This window comes from Protopterus annectens, chromosome 3.part0, assembly GCF_019279795.1.
Source record: "Protopterus annectens isolate FY-2018-M chromosome 3.part0, PAN1.0, whole genome shotgun sequence".
Classification (NCBI taxonomy): Eukaryota; Metazoa; Chordata; order Ceratodontiformes; family Protopteridae; genus Protopterus; species Protopterus annectens.
In genome coordinates this window covers 464785292-464804568 of record NC_056731.1, presented here as the reverse complement: position 1 = coordinate 464804568, position 19277 = coordinate 464785292, and the positions used below count along the sequence as shown (strand labels likewise).

Below are 19277 nucleotides of genomic sequence, written 5' to 3'. Positions count from 1 at the left end.
ACACATACCACACACCTTTCCTCCACCCACCCAAACACACAACCCTATCCTACATACATGCCCCCCACACCCCCCCCTACTTAAATATGCTAACTCCAAGGTTGCACTTCAAACACAAGAAACACCACCACACAAGCTACATTCCCCCTCACACACACACACACACACACACACACACACACACACACACACACACACACACACACACACACACACACATCACAGTAACAAAACAAAACAACACACACTAACACACACTACAGCCCCTACCCAAAACCCTTAAAACACTCATCTGAATCCAAGAACACAGCGCAACACCAGAACCTCTAATGCAACATCTCCGAAATGCGAGATTTTGAATTTCTCACTTCTGGGTTTTCGATCTTTTAGGATTTCCACTTTATAGTTTCATAGTATAGTACTAGGCTATCTGCCCTAGGGCATTTATAAGCCTAGCCAAAGTGTATGTGGCTTTTGCCACCCCATGTAATGATACAAAAATGTACAATTTAAATTAAATTTAGTTTACTGTGCCCTCTATCTAGCAATGACACAGAGATGACCCCCGGGGTAAACCTATGATCACCCATCCAATCGTCCAGATTTCTCTTGAATAGAGACAGTGAGGGGCTCTGCCTAACATGGACAGGTATCCTGTTCTAGAGTGCGGGAAGCCTCTGGGTTGTGAATCTGTCCCTCCAGCATGTCCTATTCATATTTGTGCTGAGGTTTAGATCTTTAGCTCTCATGGCTCTGATGGAGTTGGATTTTTTGAGGTGGAACATGTCCATTAATTCTGAATTGGACATGGCCTTGAAGGCACAGATCCCCTATGTGCAGGCGGTATGCTACTGAATAGAGCTGGAGCTTTTTCAGTCTGGCAGCATATGACATATGCTGGAGACCCTTGATCCTCTTGGTAAGGTACTTTTGGGGTCTCTCCAGCTGCTGCAGGTGCTGGGTGAGGTACATACCAAATGGGGCATTGTACTCAATCACAGGCCTGATAAGGGAGGAATATAAGGGTACAATGACATCCTTTGATCTGGATGTGAATCCCTTCATGATAAGGTGGGCAAGGTAGAAGGTCTTTCTAACCACTTTGGCGACGTGGGTGTCAAATGAGAGGTCACTGTCAACTTGGGTCCCCAGGTCTCCGATTTCTTTTTCTGTACTTAATGGATTACCACCTATGTGGTAATTTGTGGGTACTTTGTTTTTTCCAAAGGGGATAACTATACATTTTTTGGCATTTAGTTTAAGGCCATTACTCTGGCACCAGTCGTCTGTTTCTGTGAGGCCCTTTCTGGAGGATGCATGTGTCAGCTGGTGTGTCAACTATGGGCTAGAGATTCTGAAATTCGATACTTCAGAATTTCGAGCATGTAAAGTGAATATATATATATATATATATATATATATATATATATATATATATATATACACACACATACATGTATATATGAAAGAGATATAGTGTGTATATATATATATATATATATATATATATATATATATATACACATATATACTATATAGATATATATATATATATATATATATATACACACACATATATATATATATATATATATATATATATATATATATATATATATACACACACACACACACATACATGTGTATATATATATATATATATATATATATATATATATATATATATATATATACACACACACACACACACACACACATATATATATACATACACACACACACACACACACACACACACACACACACACACACACACACACACACACACACACACACACACAACATACACAGAGGATAAAAAAGTGTGCACACCCCTGTTAAAAATGGCAGGTTTTTGTGATATAAAAAATGAAACCACAATAACTCATTTCAAAACTTTTCCCACCTTTAATATGACCTATAACCTGTACAATTCAGTTGAAAAACAAACAAATCTGTTAGGGGAACAAGTATAAAAAAAAAAAATAAAAAACGTACAATAAGCTGGTTGCATAACCTTAACTAATAGTTTGTTGAAGCACCTTTTGATTTAAGTACAGCATTCGGTCTTCTTTGAGGTACAAAACCTGCCATCAATTAGAGACTCAAATTAACCCCAAATAAAGTTCTATATAATAACTGGGTTAGACTGGACAGAAATTATGTTTTACATTAGCATAAGTATTTTACTGATAGTTCTGAGACAGACAATAAAATTTCAGATCACATGTCAATAAAGATTAAGATGAAGATGTAGAATAATCAAGTAAAAATAATACACTAGCACTTTCCAAATTATCTATTAAAGAGTGGAATTTAAGGAATGCATAGTGGAAATGAGTCAGGAGTAGTAGAGATAGCTGACCGAATGGGAAACAATGAAACTGGAATTTAAAAATAAAGTAAAAAATGAGAGGCGGACAGAGATGTAGCAAAATAGTAATAGAAATTTAGTAGATTATCAAAGGTTAAAATATTGTAGACAAAGTGGAATTTTACAAAACAAGTGGAGAAGGAGCAACTGTTAAATGTGAAAGGGAAAATAAGAGAGTACTGAATAATATGCACATATTTAGAAATGCTGTTCAGTACTTTTTGATAACCACACACCACAAAAAAAAAAAAAAAAAAAACCTAGTACAATAGCTTAATTGATTACCTTTATTTTGGGGAATTTTTTTGGCATAAAAGTAGGCAAATGAATAGTTTGGTTTAAAGCCACACTAGAAACCACCTTAGGCATAAAGGAAGGATTAGTCGTGATACCCTATCCTTATGGAAAATCAAAAGGCTCAACGCCATAAGGGCCTGCAATTCAGAAACCCTTCTTGCAGAGTAATGGCCAACAAAAAGCAGTCTTCCATGACAAGTATTTCAATTCAGCAGTAGCTGCAGGCTCAAAAGGTTGTAGAGTAAGTTTCTCCAACACAAAATTGAGATCCCAAGCAGGAGTAGGAGCTCTCGGGTCTTATATTCTTTGCCCTCTAAGAAATTGCTTGAACAAAGGATGAGAAAACAATGGTGGGTCACAATCATAGTGAGCTGAAATTGCTGCAGCATGAATCTTAATGGAAGAAAGACAAACCTTTGTCCAATAACTCAGTAAGATATTGAAGAGCCACACTCAAATTAGGCTCAGAAACATCCAAATCTTTGCTGCACTCCAAAATAAAAATCTCTTCCATTTTCTGCATACACTTTCCTTGTACTAGGTCTTCTGCTTCCATAATCACATTCAAAACTTGTTGAGGAAGTTGAGACCTGCTGTGTTCAAAACAGAATATGCCAGGCTGTTAGATGAAGAGAGTGAAGCTTGACATTGAGCAGATGACGTCCTCTGAGACAACAGGTGTGGAATCAAGGTAAAGGCCATGGAGGCTTCCTTACCAGACTCCTCAGTAATGGGTACCAGTGTTGCGAGGCCAATCTGGAGCTATAAAATCATCCTTGGCTTGTCTTGTCTGACCTTTAGAGTACCTTTGGGAGGAGCAGAGGTGGAAAGGCATACACATGAAGATTTTCCAACTGAAAGAAAGAGCATCCACTTTCCAAGCTGTGTGATGAAACCTTTGCAAAACTTTGGCAGCTGGTGGTTTAGTGGAGAAGCGAACAGATCTATGTCTGGAGTTCCCCATGACACTGTCAATTTTGAAATACATGAAGATCCAGTTTCCACCGTGGGGATCCATGATTTGTCTTAACACATCTGCTAAGGAGTTCTGTGCTCGGCAGAAACCTTGCCTGAAGATTTAGTGAAGCTGAGAGTCTCCACAAAATCATTGCTTGCCTGCATAGAGGATAAGAATGTGTTCCCCTTGCTTGTTGATGTACCACATGACAGTTGTGTTGTCTGTTAGAATCAACACCTGCCCTGGAAGAAGTAACTCCTTGAAAGCCATTAATGCAAACTGGACTGCTAACATCTCCTTCATGTTGATATGTAGATGCTGTAGTCTGGCAGGCCACTTGTCTTGTATCCACTTTCCATTTAGATGAGCTCCCAAGCTGTCTGAGGCATCTGTCGTTAGAATCTGACTCCTCTGGCGGGTCACAGAGAGTCCCTTGTTTAGGTGACATTCCTGAGCCCACCACAAAATTCCTTTTGAATGCAAGGTATTATTTGAATGACAGTGTCCAAATCCTGGCAGTGCTGTGTCCATACATTTTTGAGATACCATTGAGCTTCCTCATATGCAGTTTGGCATTGGGAAGCACCAGAATACAAGATGCCATGAACCCTAAGGCTTGAAGGACTGTCCTTGCAGTCAGCCGGACTGAAGATAGTTGATGGAAGTAAAGGGAAAGATTCTTTTGTTTGTCCGGGGTTAAAAGGCCATCTGGGCTGCTGTATTCAGTCTCACACCCAGAAATATATATATATATATATATATATATATATACACACACACATATATATATATATATATATACACACACACACATATACATGTATATATATATATATATATATACACACACACACACATACATGTGTATATATATATATATATATATATATATATATATATATATATATATATACACACACACACACACACACACACACACATATATATATATATATACATACACACACACACACACACACACACACACACACACACACACACACACACACACACACACACACACACACACAACATACACAGAGGATAAAAAAGTGTGCACACCCCTGTTAAAAATGGCAGGTTTTTGTGATATAAAAAATGAAACCACAATAACTCATTTCAAAACTTTTCCCACCTTTAATATGACCTATAACCTGTACAATTCAGTTGAAAAACAAACAAATCTGTTAGGGGAACAAGTATAAAAAAAAAAAATAAAAAACGTACAATAAGCTGGTTGCATAACCTTAACTAATAGTTTGTTGAAGCACCTTTTGATTTAAGTACAGCATTCGGTCTTCTTTGGTACAAACCTGCCATCAATTAGAGAGACTCAAATTAACCCCAAATAAAGTTCTATATAATAACTGGGTTAGACTGGACAGAAATTATGTTTTACATTAGCATAAGTATTTTACTGATAGTTCTGAGACAGACAATAAAATTTCAGATCACATGTCAATAAAGATTAAGATGAAGATGTAGAATAATCAAGTAAAAATAATACACTAGCACTTTCCAAATTATCTATTAAAGAGAGTGGAATTTAAGGAATGCATAGTGGAAATGAGTCAGGAGTAGTAGAGATAGCTGACGAATGGGAAACAATGAAACTGGAATTTAAAAAATAAAGTAAAAATGAGACGGACAGAGATGTAGCAAAATAGTAATAGAAATTTAGTAGATTATCAAAGGTTAAAATATTGTAGACAAAGTGGAATTTTACAAAACAAGTGGAGAAGGAGCAACTGTTAAATGTGAAAGGGAAAATAAGAGAGTACTGAATAATATGCACATATTTAGAAATGCTGTTCAGTACTTTTTGATAACCACACACCACAAAAAAAAAAAAAAAAAACCTAGTACAATGGCTTAATTGATTACAGAATTAGCCAAAGACCTACACAGGTATTACAGATATTTCAGAAATTCTATGAAGACACATATGGAACAGAGGAATGTAGGGAACCAAGAAAAGACATGCATGGAAATATTTATAGAAGACCTAAATATGCTAAGGTTAAAGGAAGATGAAGCTCAAGAATTAATAGCTAAAATGTCAGGGGATTAGATAAAAATGGTGATGCATAAATCATTCAACAGGGAATTCTCCAGGAACACAGTTAATTCCTGTGGAAGTTAAGGAAGGAAAAAGATGTAGAAGGTTTTGTTCAACAAGATTTACTAGCATCTTGGAAGAAAGCTGTGGTGGCTATACAACTCAAAGAAGGCAAAGACCATTTAAATCTAACTTCATATAGACTGGTTTCAATTGTAAACCATGATTATAAAGCATTTACGTCAAATACTAACAGGATGGCTAAGCTGTTACCCAAACAGATAAGTTATGGATCAATGTGATTTTGTTTGGGGGGGGGTGACAAACATTAACAGAATGATGATGATTCAAAGAGAAACACACTGCAAAAAGTCTTTATTACTGTTGGGGAGGGGGGGGGGGCTAAATGCAAAGAAGGCATTCAATAATTATAGCAGGATTGTATAGGAAGGACCATGGCAGCCTTTTCATTTCTTGCCAGAATAATGGGGTTAATTAGGAAAATATATGAAGGGTCAGAGGCAAAAATTACGGTGGAAAGCTGTGACTGATCAGAGGAACCAAGCAGTAGTGTCCTCCTCTTCCTCCTCCATTTGCTTTACACCTAGAACCACTGGCGAAGAGAATAAGACAGTCCCAAATTCAGGGGTATAACTGGCATAGTACTTAAGAGAAAAATAGCATTATTTTGTAGACAGCATTATTTTGTAGTTGAGAAGTCTAGAAAAGGATATTTCAGTGTGTTGTGGAACATTTTGAGAAATTTTCATTTTTTCAGTAAACAATGTTCCCGTACATGGATTGGTTCAACAACACCTGTACTTATGGGGAAGATAAAGAATAAATATTTAGGTGCTTGGATTAAAAAGAAGTCTGTTAAGGCATCCCGGGATACAATGGAAGATACTAAACAAAAGATAACACAAATGAGAAGTTGGAAGGTCTTGATTATGAATATGGATATTAATTTATAAATACTGAAAATGCTTTAAGTCTCTTTATTTATGTAATTTATTTATTTTACTTTTGTTGACCAGGACAGTTCAACTGGACATTAAACCCTCTTTCAGTGGAGACCCAGAGAGAAAAGCTTCACATTACAAAAAACAAAGTATACGAATTAGAAGTCAACAAAACAAAAATAGACAAACTCAACATGACAATGAAAAGTATACAAACACAGAACTAAAGGTAGATGTTAAAAATAGAAATATGCAGGAAATATTAATAAACAGTACACTAGACACATGTTCAAATATAAGATTTGCAGTTATTATACATGTGACTAAAATTACGCAGAGTAAACAAGGTACCCAACACCTACAGATCCAAAAAAGAAGTTATGTACTCACCATAACGTTCCATGTTTGTTGTCCATCTCACCATTCCTTCTTACTTGGATGGGTTCGGAGCCAATCCTCAACTCCGACTCGGCAGAATACACAGCTGGAAGTCTCAAAATTGGCTCGTGAAAGGTAAGTATCCCATTATGCAGTGGTGCAACTCTCCATAATAAACATATATATATATATATATATATATATATATATATATATATATATATATGACCCCATGTCCAGGTCCTCTAGTAGTCCTTGGATGGGGAAAGGAGGGCGGGGTCATAAGAATGAATGGCAAGATGGACAACAAAAAAGGAACATTATGGTGAGTACATAACTTCTTTATGTTATGTTGTCTTACCTCGCCTTCATTCTTAATTGGATGGGACAACGTCCCTAGCACCTTTTTTCCTGGGTGGCTCACGAGAGTACACCTTTGAGCACAGTGGAAACAAAGTAGGCCCTGTCCCTGAAGGCCAAATCCACTTTGTAATGAGTGATAAACGTATGAGGATTGGCCCACATAGCTGCAGTACAAATACTGTCCATAGACATTCTTGCTTGAAAAGCAGATGATGTAGCTAATGCTTTGGTTGAGTGACCCCTAAATCTGAATGGTAGCTTTCTATTATTGGAGGTATAGATAAAGGTGATACAATTTGAGAGCAAATTTGAAAGGGTGACTTCAGAAACTGGCATACCCTTTTTTGCCTCAGAGAAGGAGATGAATAATTTATCAGATTTCCTAAAATCTTTAGTTCTATGCAAACAGAATCTGAGCTGTCTATGCACGTCCAACTGATGGAGTTTATACTCTGACTTGTTGCTATGGTTGGGGAAAACCACCTGGAGCTCAATGGATTGATTGATAGTGGACTGAGAGCAAACCTTAGGTATAAAGGATGGAGTTGTTCGTAATGATACCCCTATGCTTATGAAATGTCAGATATGGAGATCTGACTGACAGTGCTTGCAGCTCTGTGATTCTTCTGACAGATGTTACAGCTACTAGAAAAATGGTCATCCAGGAAAGAAATTAGAGGTCACAAGATGAAGAAGGCTCGAATGGTGGCAATGTAAGTTGAGATGGGACAAATTTTAAATCCAAGGAGGAAGTGGTTCCTTAAAAGGAGGTCTCAATAAGGAAGTGCCTTTTAAAAATGCTTTACACAACATGTGTGACATTAAGTTAGGAGAATGGTCCCCAATGTGGAAATTCAAAACTGCAGCCAGCTGGACCCTACTAGTTGCTGCAGCCAAGCCTTGCTGAAGAGTTCTGCCAGAAATTCTAAAATGGACTGAACAGACGCAGAAAAAGGGTCAGTGTTTCTATTTTGGGCCCAGTGAGAAAATCTTTTCCCCTTGCTAGTATATAGTTTTCTAGTAGAAACTTTATGAGAGGACATCAATATGTGTTTGACTGCTGGAGTGAAGTTTTGAAGCCTGACTAAACTGGGAAGTGGAGCAGCCATGCTGTCAAGTTAAGGGTGAAAGGGATGAAGTACTCCTGACATATGTGTCAGAAGGTCTGGAACTGGGTCCAGAGCCTATGGTTTCTCCTGAAGATAAGGCCAGAGGAAGGGGAACCAAATCTGCCAAGGCCAATATGGGGCAATGAGAATCATCCTGCTTACCAAGGATTTTGCTTTTTGGATGACTTTGGGTACGAGGGGAAATGGGGAAAAGGCATAAAGAAGTCCAGAGGGCCAATCCTGTACAAAGTACAGTGGTTCCTTAAAAGGAGGTCTCAACTATAAGGAAGTGCCTTTTAAAAATGCTTTACACAACATGTGTGACATTAAGTTAGGAGAATGGTCCCCAATGTGGAAATTCAAAACTGCAGCCAGCTGGACCCTACTAGTTGCTGCAGCCAAGCCTTGCTGAAGAGTTCTGCCAGAAATTCTAAAATGGACTGAACAGGCGAGAAAAAGGGTCAGTGTTTCTATTTTGGGCCCAGTGAGAAAATCTTTTCCCCTTGCTAGTATATAGTTTTCTAGTAGAAACTTTATGAGAGGACATCAATATGTGTTTGACTGCTGGAGTGAAGTTTTGAAGCCTGACTAAACTGGGAAGTGGAGCAGCCATGCTGTCAAGTTGAGGGTGAAAGGGATGAAGTGCTCCTGACATATGTGTCAGAAGGTCTGGAACTGGGTCCAGAGCCTATGGTTTCTCCTGAAGATAAGGCCAGAGGAAGGGGAACCAAATCTGCCAAGGCCAATATGGGGCAATGAGAATCATCCTGCTTACCAAGGATTTTGCTTTTTGGATGACTTTGGGTACGAGGGGAAATGGGGAAAAGGCATAAAGAAGTCCAGAGGGCCAATCCTGTACAAGTGCATCTCTCGGTGTCTCCCCTGGCAAGGGAATTAGGGCAAAGTAGCTGCTGCATTTGGCATTCATAGGAGTGGCAAAAAGATTGCAGCAAGGGTGACCCCATTTATGGAAAATCTCTTCCATTATGTTCTGGTTCAGAGATCACTCATGAGGCATTAATATTGCCCTGCTGAGTTTGCCGGCTATCATGTTGGATTTCCCTGGGATGTGCGTTGCTACTGGAAAGCACTGGGAAGAAATTGCCCATTGCCAAACTCTCAGACCCTCACGACAAAGTGGGTATGAGTTAGTTCTTCCTTGTTTATGTACCAAACCACTGACATTGTCCGACTGTATAGCAACTGTCCCCAGTGGAAGAGAATCGTGGAGTGCTTGCAACGCCAGCAGCACTGCTCTCATCTCTAAAACACTGACATTCAAGTGGGCCTCATGGTCCTGCCATATACCTTGGACCATCCTTCCCATATAATGCCCACCCGACCCTATCTGGGAAGCGTCCATGGTCAATGTAGCAACGGGTTGTTGTGGAATAAAGGGTCTCCCGATAGCTGCATGGTTGGACTGGATCCACCACCACAGGTTCTTTTTGCATGACTCCATTATTCTGATCAAGTGGGACATAAGAAGTTCTTGAAGTGACCATTGGGAGAACAGGAGCCATTGAAGGATTCTCATATGCATCCTGGCGAGAGGAACTAGTGCTATGGTTGAAGCCATTGTCCCTAAAAGTTTCACAACTACCTTTGCCTTTACCTTGTCCATCGGACGAAAGTGAAGTATTTGGTGTCTGAGGGCTAAAATTCTGTTGGCTGGAAGATGCGCCATTATGTAAACAGTGTCTTGGTTTGCACCTATGAAGGTAATATGTTGACAGGGCAACAAGGCAGATTTTTGTAAATTGACTGTTATGCCTAACTGAGCACAGATTTCCAATGTCGCATCCCTGGCTTATTGGAGTAGATGCTTGTTGGTGGCAGTTAGGAGCCAGTCATCCAGATATGGAAACACTTGCAATCCAAGACGTCTCAAGTGAGCCATTACTACTGCCATGCATTTGGTGAACACTCTGGGGGCTGTAGTGAGGTCAAAGAGCAGAGCTCAGAACTGGTAATGACTGGCTCCCAGCCGGAAGCTTAAGTGACTCCTTGATGCTCTGTCCATTTTTATGTGGTAGCACGCATCTTGGAGATCTACTGAGGACATCCAATCGTCTTTCCCTAAGAAGGGAAGTACTGACTGCAGTGTCACCATTCGGAACTTTGACTTTTTGACCGATTCGTTTAACTTGGTGAGATACAATATGGGACTCCAGTCCCCTGTTCTTTTTGGCACCAAAAAGAATCTTGAGTAAGTTCCGAATCCTATTTGGTCTGCGGGGACTTCTTGGATGACTCTTGTCCAGCAACTTTTGGATTTCTATAGTTGCTTGCTCCCTTAGATTGGGTCGAACCATCAAGGATTGTTCTGATTTGTAAGACAGGGTAGCAAAAGGGAATGGAATATCAACTGGATATTATGCTTTGTACCCACTTGTCTTTTGTGATACTTTGCCAGGTTTCTGGGTACAAGACAAATGTACCCCGACTGCCTCCTTTCAGGAGTGCTGATAGGGACGTCTGCGAAAGGAATCATGGTCACCCTCGTTTTGTGGACCCCTTCTGCCTCTAGGACGTCTACCATTGTTGTCTCCCCCCTGCCCCTTGGGAAGGATTCACTTTGTGCTTCTTGGAAAGCTCCCTGGGATCTTTTGAACCACATTTTTCCACTCTTCTGACCTTTAGGGTAAGGTCTTGAAGGTACAGAAAAACGTACTCCAATGGCAGAGAGTTTTCCCTTCCTGCTTGCATCTAGTTAGTGTGTCTTTTACTTTGGATCCAAAAAGTGAGCAACCAAAGGCGGCATTAGCAAAGGTAGACTTAAAAAATTCTGCAAAATTCGCAAGCACATCCAGGAGTGTCTCCTCAAGGAAACTCCTGAACCCGCTGCCCTACTCGCTCCATCTGTTGCATAAGATATCAGTCTCATAGAGGAGGTGATGACAGAATTTAAGGTGGATAGTTGGGAGGAGACTTTCTCAGTCACCCCTGCAGCTAATGAACCTTGTAGAGTAAGTATCTCCTAACTCTTTCAGGAGATCTTTTTGCAGCCTTGTAAAGTGTGTGAGGTAGTTCAGCTATCAGAGTGTAAAAGTCACTGACGAAAAGACACGCTTCCCATATCTGCCCATCGTTTGAGAATCTTTTTTCAGAGGATGAACAGATGAGAACTTCTCAAAGTTCCTTCTTGGTGGCTGCTGCCACCACCATACCATCTACAGGTACACCCTTTGTGGGAAAATCTTTTCCAGTAGGGGCTGACAAAAACTTGTTTGGCCTCCAAGGGACTGGTTCCATAGTGTCAGGTGACTCCCACGCCTTTCGACTGACCAAGTCCATTAGTTCATCAAAAAGCAGACACACCCAGGAGGCTAAAGGTTGAGATCCAAAGGCCTTCCGGTACAAAGACTCCTCATCAGAAGGGGTGATGGTTTTCTAGCCGCCTCTCTGCTTTAGGATCTCCAGGATATCTGCAATGAGGTATCATCAGAGGCCGACCATGGGGAGCCTTCTGACTCCTCAAGGGTCAGTGTCTGAAGTGACAGATTGATCAGGGGAGTCTATATGCTTTCTCTTGCATGTCCTCTTTCGAGGGGGCTCCTCAGAAGGGTATTCTGGGGAGGCCTCGGAAGAGAGGGGTTCACCCAATGGGGAATCCTGAGGGTCTGAATCTCTGCTGTCCTGTGGATGGGGTGGTGCAGAGACTGTAGCCGGTGCCTTAGGGGGACAAATACCAGTATCCTTGTGTAAAGCTATAGAGGGGGACAGCACACTCATCAGTTCGAAAGCAGAACTCACTGGCTCTAAGGATACCTCTGGTTCTGAGGAAACAGAGGAGATCCCCAGCTCCAGGGAGACCAGCTCCGAAGCTGATACAGGAGCTAAACTCACCCAAGTCAATGCACCGAGGGGTAGGCTCGAAACTGAAGTTGTTCAGGGCCAACCAGAGAACCCCGGCTCCAAGACACCCTGGACGGTGCTGAGGGTGTCGGAGCAGATATTGGTTCCATAATCCCGGAACAGACAGTTCTACAGTAAGTGGTACGAGGCACTCCGGCTCCGAAGATCCAGGTTGGCACAGAGAAGGAACAACAGTGGATGCAAGAGTTTTGGAAGGCTCCGAGACCTGATGTATCGGAGCCGAGAACAACTTATGTAGCACTGGCAACTTCGAGTCTGCACATCACCCGCTTCATGTCATCAACAGATAGGCTCCTAGTGGACCTGGAGAATAGAGAAGGTGAATGAGATCTCTCCAAAATGGGAGATCTCAAGGTAAGGGAGACCAGTGGAATGTCAATGGACCGGCTCAGAGACACAGTATCTTGCAGTTCCGAAGATCCTGGGGCCAAAGAATCAGGCTTGTCAATAATGATGACCTCCGGTTACAAGGCCTGTGGAGCAGAGGAGGTGGATGGCTAACAAAGTTTTGACAATTTTTCTGGGGGCTCAGACTGAGACGAAGAGACAGGAGATGGCCTTTTGGATGATTTGTCCCTCTTAGAAGAAGAGGGTGATGAAGAAGAAGCAGCACACTGCACAGCTTCCTCAAAGGTTGGCTTTAAGAGTCCCTTAACAATCAATTTGTTTCTCCTCTCCTGTAACACACATGCACTAAAGGAATGGCAGAAAGTGCAATTCTCCTGTAGATGTATAGCCCCTAGAAAATATACACAAATGACATGTCCAACCGTAATTGACATTTTCTGGGTACATTTCTGACATTTTTTAAAGCCTGAAGGCTTATGCTCTTTCTCCCTGGTGTCTTTCGACATGATTAGATAAAACAAGCTCCCAAAAGTATTACAAATAGCAAATAACTTGGTATACTGCTAGATATATAAACACCCACTAACCTAACAAAAACTGCATGTCTATGAAATATTAAATATATATTTGGAAACTACCTTGCTCTGATTAAAAGCGAGCACTAGGACCTCTAACTTTAAAGGACCAAGGCACCAAAAGATGGAACACACTAACAATAACACCACAAGCCCGCTAACTAAAATGGGCAATTAGCTCTCTAATTTAAATAAGTTAAATGACAAAGTAGCAAACTACGAGTGTAGACTAAAAACAACACACAAAACTACAGGTATTCTAATAAGGCACCACTACAATAATTAACTACGGGATACAAATGTAGGCCTGTGAAAAACCACACCACACAACAGTAGAAAGGGCATAAAAGTAAGCTACATGCTAAATTTAACTATCTAAGCACACAAAAACACTACTAATATATGAATCTTAAAAGTTTAAGCTAGTAAAGTGCAAAAAGACAAAAAACTTAGCCACGGCCAAGAAGAGCACAACCAACCTTATAATGTGGCAAATGAGATCTGGAGAGTTGCACCACTGCATCAAGGGATACCTACCTTCCACGAGCCAAGTTTGAGACTTCCAGCTGTGTATTCAGCCGAGTCGGAGCCCAGGATCGGTTCCGAACCTATCCAAGAAAGAATGAAGGCGAGACAGGACAACATAACATCATGTATTTACATTTGTATACTTATGTATTTACACTTGTGTTATAAAAACAAATCTATTAACATAGTTTTCTTTCCAAGTTGCATGTACTTGATAATATTCTGTGTACATGCCATCAATTATAAGGGAATTAAAGCTCAAATCAATCATTTAGATAGAAGATAAGGCTTCTTGGGTCCGGTCTTGTACTTTATTGCAAGGCGGAGGCAAAGCAGATTAATGTGGAGTTTTAAGTGCTTTGTATTAGGCTAATGTATTTGGCTGCTGAGTGTAGATCGTTAATGAAAACATCAAACAACAGGGATCCAAGTATAAATCCCTGTGATATGCCTAAGCTGAGAGGCAGGAAAGAAAAAGAAGAATACTTAGATTGCTACTTGACAGCTCGATGCCTGTCTGATAAGCAGCTTTTACACCAAGAGATAAAGGAGACAAGAAAGTTTATGCAGTACCAGTTGATGTGGTAAGTGTTGAAAGCTTTGGACAAGTTGAGAAATAAAGACATTACCAAGTTGCCAGAATTTCTGTTTGCACTGACTGCGTTGGTAAATTGTAATAAGGCTGTGACTCTACTATGACTATGTCGAAAGTCATGTTGTGTAGGGGAAAGAAAGTAGTTTATATTAAGACATTTCGGTAACTGGAACTGATGTTTCAAAAATTTTAGATATGGGGTAATATAGAACAAGGCCAAGCAGAAATTTGGACTTTGAGTTTAAGAGAGCCTTCTCTACTAAGGAACAGTAAAGCAAAGGCACAGAGAAAGGGATAGTGTTACATGAAACAGCATCCCTGGTTGAGTTTGTAATTTGAGTCTAGAAAAGAGGCTGTAGTAAAAAATTAGATAATTAGTAGTGCATATAGAATAATTAATGATAAACCTAAGAATTAATCAGAGGATAGTTATAAAAGATTGGGAAATTAGTACTGAAAGGTGACGTACAAAGAAATTATGTGAGGATATCTGTAAGCCTCCCATCTATGCAACAAAATCTAGAAAGTTTACAATTTTTGCATGCAAGTATTTGCATACATATTTTTACACCCCAAGTAGACTAGAGAATTTTTCTACAGGTAGACAGCAACTGCATGAGGTACAATGAGAAAGAGAGGGATACCTGGGAAAGTGTTTTAGAAATACAACAAGTTGACGGATATTATAAATTACTACAGGGGTACTTTGCCAGAAATGCTTGGGGAGCAAATTATTTTAACTAAAGAAATGACCCTTTTGGAATACAGAAACTAAACTGCATAAACACAGTAAGGCCCTATTATGGTTTAACGCTGCTGGCTGCAAGGGGAAAAAAGCAATTGCTAGAAATCTGCTTTAACAGAATTACTGAATATTGTAAAGAAAATAAAAAAACTGGATGTGGAACTTCAAAAAGAGGAAAGAGCAAACACTACAGAATTAAATTAAATTCACGGAAATGAAGAATACAGTCAGAATAATGTTTAGGAGGAGGAAAAGTGACATTTTCAGAGAAGACAAGACTTGAGGAATCTTTATTATTGTTAAATCGATTAAGACAGATATTTGTGCAGTGCATGAATAACATCTTTGTAATGGTTTGCGTTTTCTCTTACAACTAAATGTATACTCATGCAACTATGTAATACACAATGTTAATAAAGATTAAAAAAAACAGCAAAACAGAAATTGGATGTGAAAATGCCAAGTAAAAAACTGAATATGCACAGCTGTACCAATTACTCTAAAGGATGCACCTACAATAATATTAGCATTGACTGGTAAAGAAATAAGCCAAAAAAAAAAAACTGGCAGCTCAACTAATTCCTGAGAAAGAGCATCTCAACTGAAAAGTATAACAAAACCTTTCACAGCCGAAAGTGCCTTTTCAAGTGATTAAAAGGCAAACAGAAAGTACAGTTGTGTAAGCTGAACTTACCATAACACTAGATGTTCAAATGATAGCTATATGGGTTATATCATACCAACGATGTAACAACCAGCCCAGGAAGGATGAACACCACCACCTGGAAAAGAGGACTTTCTTCCCCACTGCCATATGTAACCTTGATGAATGATTTCAGAACTCATTTGTCTGAAACGATCTGCTGGAAAGAGAGCGCTTCAGCCTTTCTGGAAGTAAAATGGGCCACGGTTGGAGGGAGTCACAAGATCTCTAGAGCAGTCATTCAGACTTGCTGGACTCTCCTTGGTTTTGCGACGTTTGAAAATTCTTTTTGGAACCCCTTTGCCAATTCTTCATAAACGTCTGTTTACCAGAATTTTGTTGAGACTGTTTAAACAGTTTTTTTTAACCAAAAATGCATGAGGGTCAGCCTCCCTCTCTCTGCTGGCAGGAAAGCTCTAAAGGGCTTTGTGTCCAAACTTGTCTTTCAGTCAAGCTCAGCTCGAGCTGCTTGACAGTTCAAGTGTGTAGAAGGTGCCCTGAAGCTTTGGAAGACTGGACAGTTATTACATCCAAGATGGGATATAACTCATATAGCTAAAACTACTGCAGCAGTGATCAGTATGAGGAGCATCAAGGTACTTATAACAGGTAAAAGTCGCATTTAAGTAAATATAATAGATGACATAAAGAACAAGTGAGCACTGTACTGACATTAAAAGGAAGGTGAAAATCTACATAAATATGTATTAGAATATGGAAATCAGTGTACTGAAGGCTACACCATAAAACATCAAGAATGGAGACAATAAATGTAACAGAATTACATGGATATAAATGGGTCATAAAGTTACGGACTGATGTAACCCCTGATTTAAATGGCAATGTCAAGCTGAAACCAGTGTTTAATCCTGTGGCTTTAAAAAGTAAATGAACTGTAATTAATGTGCCAAGTAACCTGTATTATATAGCACCTTTTTCTGTATGCCGCTTAGAAAGGGAAAAAGTATGTGGGGGGGGGGGTCCGCCTATGTGCAATGCATTTACCATTATTGCTAATCTTACACTTTTTTTTAATACAGCAAAATACTATTTTGGTAACCTTTTATCCTTACTACTAAAAAGGTTAGGGGAAAAGGCTGAGGAAACCAAATGGTATCTCCATTTCTCCCAGAAATTTTCTTACTGATAACTCTCTGATTTGTCACTTTTTAACTTCTAAATCAGAGCTGGAAATATGTCACAGCTTGGCAATCAAATCTTGATGCTGACATAAGAAATAAATATTCCCTTAAAAAAAGAAGGAAAAAAAAAGTATTTAAGACCAAAGTAGACCCAGCACATTAAAGAGGGTAGGAACTAGGTACTGATAATAAAGCATTTCTCAGGAAAAAAATTGATCAGTCACAGCATCAAGTTATGTGAAAGAGTAGTGGAAGCTAGGTTAAGAAGGGAGGTGATGATTAGTGATCAGTAGTATGGTTTCATACCAGGAAAGAGCACTACAGATGCGAAGTTTGCTCTGAGAGTGTTGATGGAGAAATATACAGAAGGTCAGAAGGAGTTGCATTGTGTCTTTGTGGACTTAGAGAAAGCATATGACAGGGTGCCTAGACAGGAACTGTGGTATTGTATGAGGAAGTCAGGAGTGGCAGAGAAGTACGTTAGAGTGGTACAGGATACGTACCAGGGTAGTGTGACAGTGGTGAGGCCTGCAGTGGGAGTGACAGGTGCATTTAAGGTGGAGGTGGGATTACATCAAGGATCAGCTCTGAGCCCTTTCTTATTTGCAATGGTGATGGACAGGTTGACAGATGAGATCAGACAGGAGAGGCCCCTTGGACTATGATGTTTGCAGAGGACATTGTGATCTGTAGTGAGAGTAGGGACCAGGTTGAGGAGACCCTAGAGAGGTGGAGATGTGCTCTATAGAGGAGAGGAATAAAGGTCAGCAGGACTAAGAATGTGCGTGTGTGAATGAGGATAAAGGAATGGTGAGGGTGCAGGGAGTGGAGTTGGCGAACGTGGATGAGTTTAAATACTTGGGATCAGCAGTTCAGAATAATGGTGAGTGTGGATGGAAGAGAGGTGAAGAAGAGAGTACAGGTAGGGTGGAATGGGTGGAGAAGAGTGTCAGGAATGATTTGTGACAGACAGGTACCAAAAGGAGTGAAAGGGAAGACCTACAAGAGGGTAGAGAGACCAGCTACATTATATGGGTTGGAAACGGTGGCATTGACAAAAAGGCAGGAGCCAGACCTGGATGTGGCAGAGTTGAAGAGGTTAAGATTTGCACTGGGTGTGACGACGATGGACAGATTAGGAATCAGTATATTACAGGGTCAGCTCTGGTTGGACAGTTTGGAGACAAAGCCAGAGAGGAAAGATTGCACTGGTTTGAACACGTGTTGAGGAGGGATGCTGTGTATATTGGGAAAAGGATGCTAAGGATGGAGCTGCCAGGTAAGAGGAAAAGAGGAAGGCCTAAGATAAGGTTTAGAAATGGAAACAGATGATCAACTGTGGTAACCCCTAATGGGAGCAGCCTAAAGAGAAGAGCAATTAAGCATTTCTCACAGAAGCTACAGTTTGATCACTCCATCTAAGGCATAATGGATTTTGAAGTACTAGTACTACTGCTGTTTAAAGGTGCACTGGCTATGACCTCTGATTTTGGGCATGCGATGAAACAAGACTCATGATCGTTTAACTGAGGGGAAACACACTAAGCAAACACATCCAATGACTGCATTTGAGAAGGAATATGTAGCTAAGGATTACTTTAGGAAAGACCTGATTTTTCAGGATGTGCAACACAGGAGATCCTCAACAATATGAATACTTTTATTTTTCTTCTTCCATCTTTAATAGGAAAAAATATTTATCCATTTTTGTTAACCAGGAAACTTAATCTGGATACAAGTCCATTTTCCAGCTATGTCCTGGGGAGAAAGGTTCTACAAAATACATTTTGAATAAGGATCAATGACAAAACTTACAAAAATAACCGAGTGAAAAATATTCAGTCCATCTACTTTTTGGTCTAATATGACTAACAAAAAATCACACACAAAGAGACTAAAATACATGCAATTATAAAATAAAACCTATAAAAAATGTAACAGATGCAAAATAGAAATTATACACTTGCAGTACTGACAGCCTAAAATGTCATAAAATAACAGTTGCAAAAGGGAAAGTGGAACTGGGATGGCTACAATACCAAATGCTTAAACCTATCTACTAAGCTAGCTTTTTTTAGCCAGACCATTTTAGGTGGCAAAATTATAAACCTTCATATAAGCATACCCCCAAAGACCAACCTTAAAATAATTCTGCTGAAGAACACACGCAGAAGAACTACAGGTGTGGAGGCACAACAGGACAAAGCAATAACATTAACTAGAAAATATGTAATTTTGCTGAAAAAAACCCAGTGCCCAAAT

The 19277-nt window shown here is 39.8% G+C and overlaps 1 protein-coding gene across 1 annotated transcript in view; it reads right to left on the bottom strand.

Moving 5' to 3' along the window:
* The window catches only part of TRIO (trio Rho guanine nucleotide exchange factor), a 5137669-nt gene that overhangs the window by 1299648 nt on the left and 3818744 nt on the right, over nucleotides 1-19277 (bottom strand). The window lies entirely within an intron of this gene.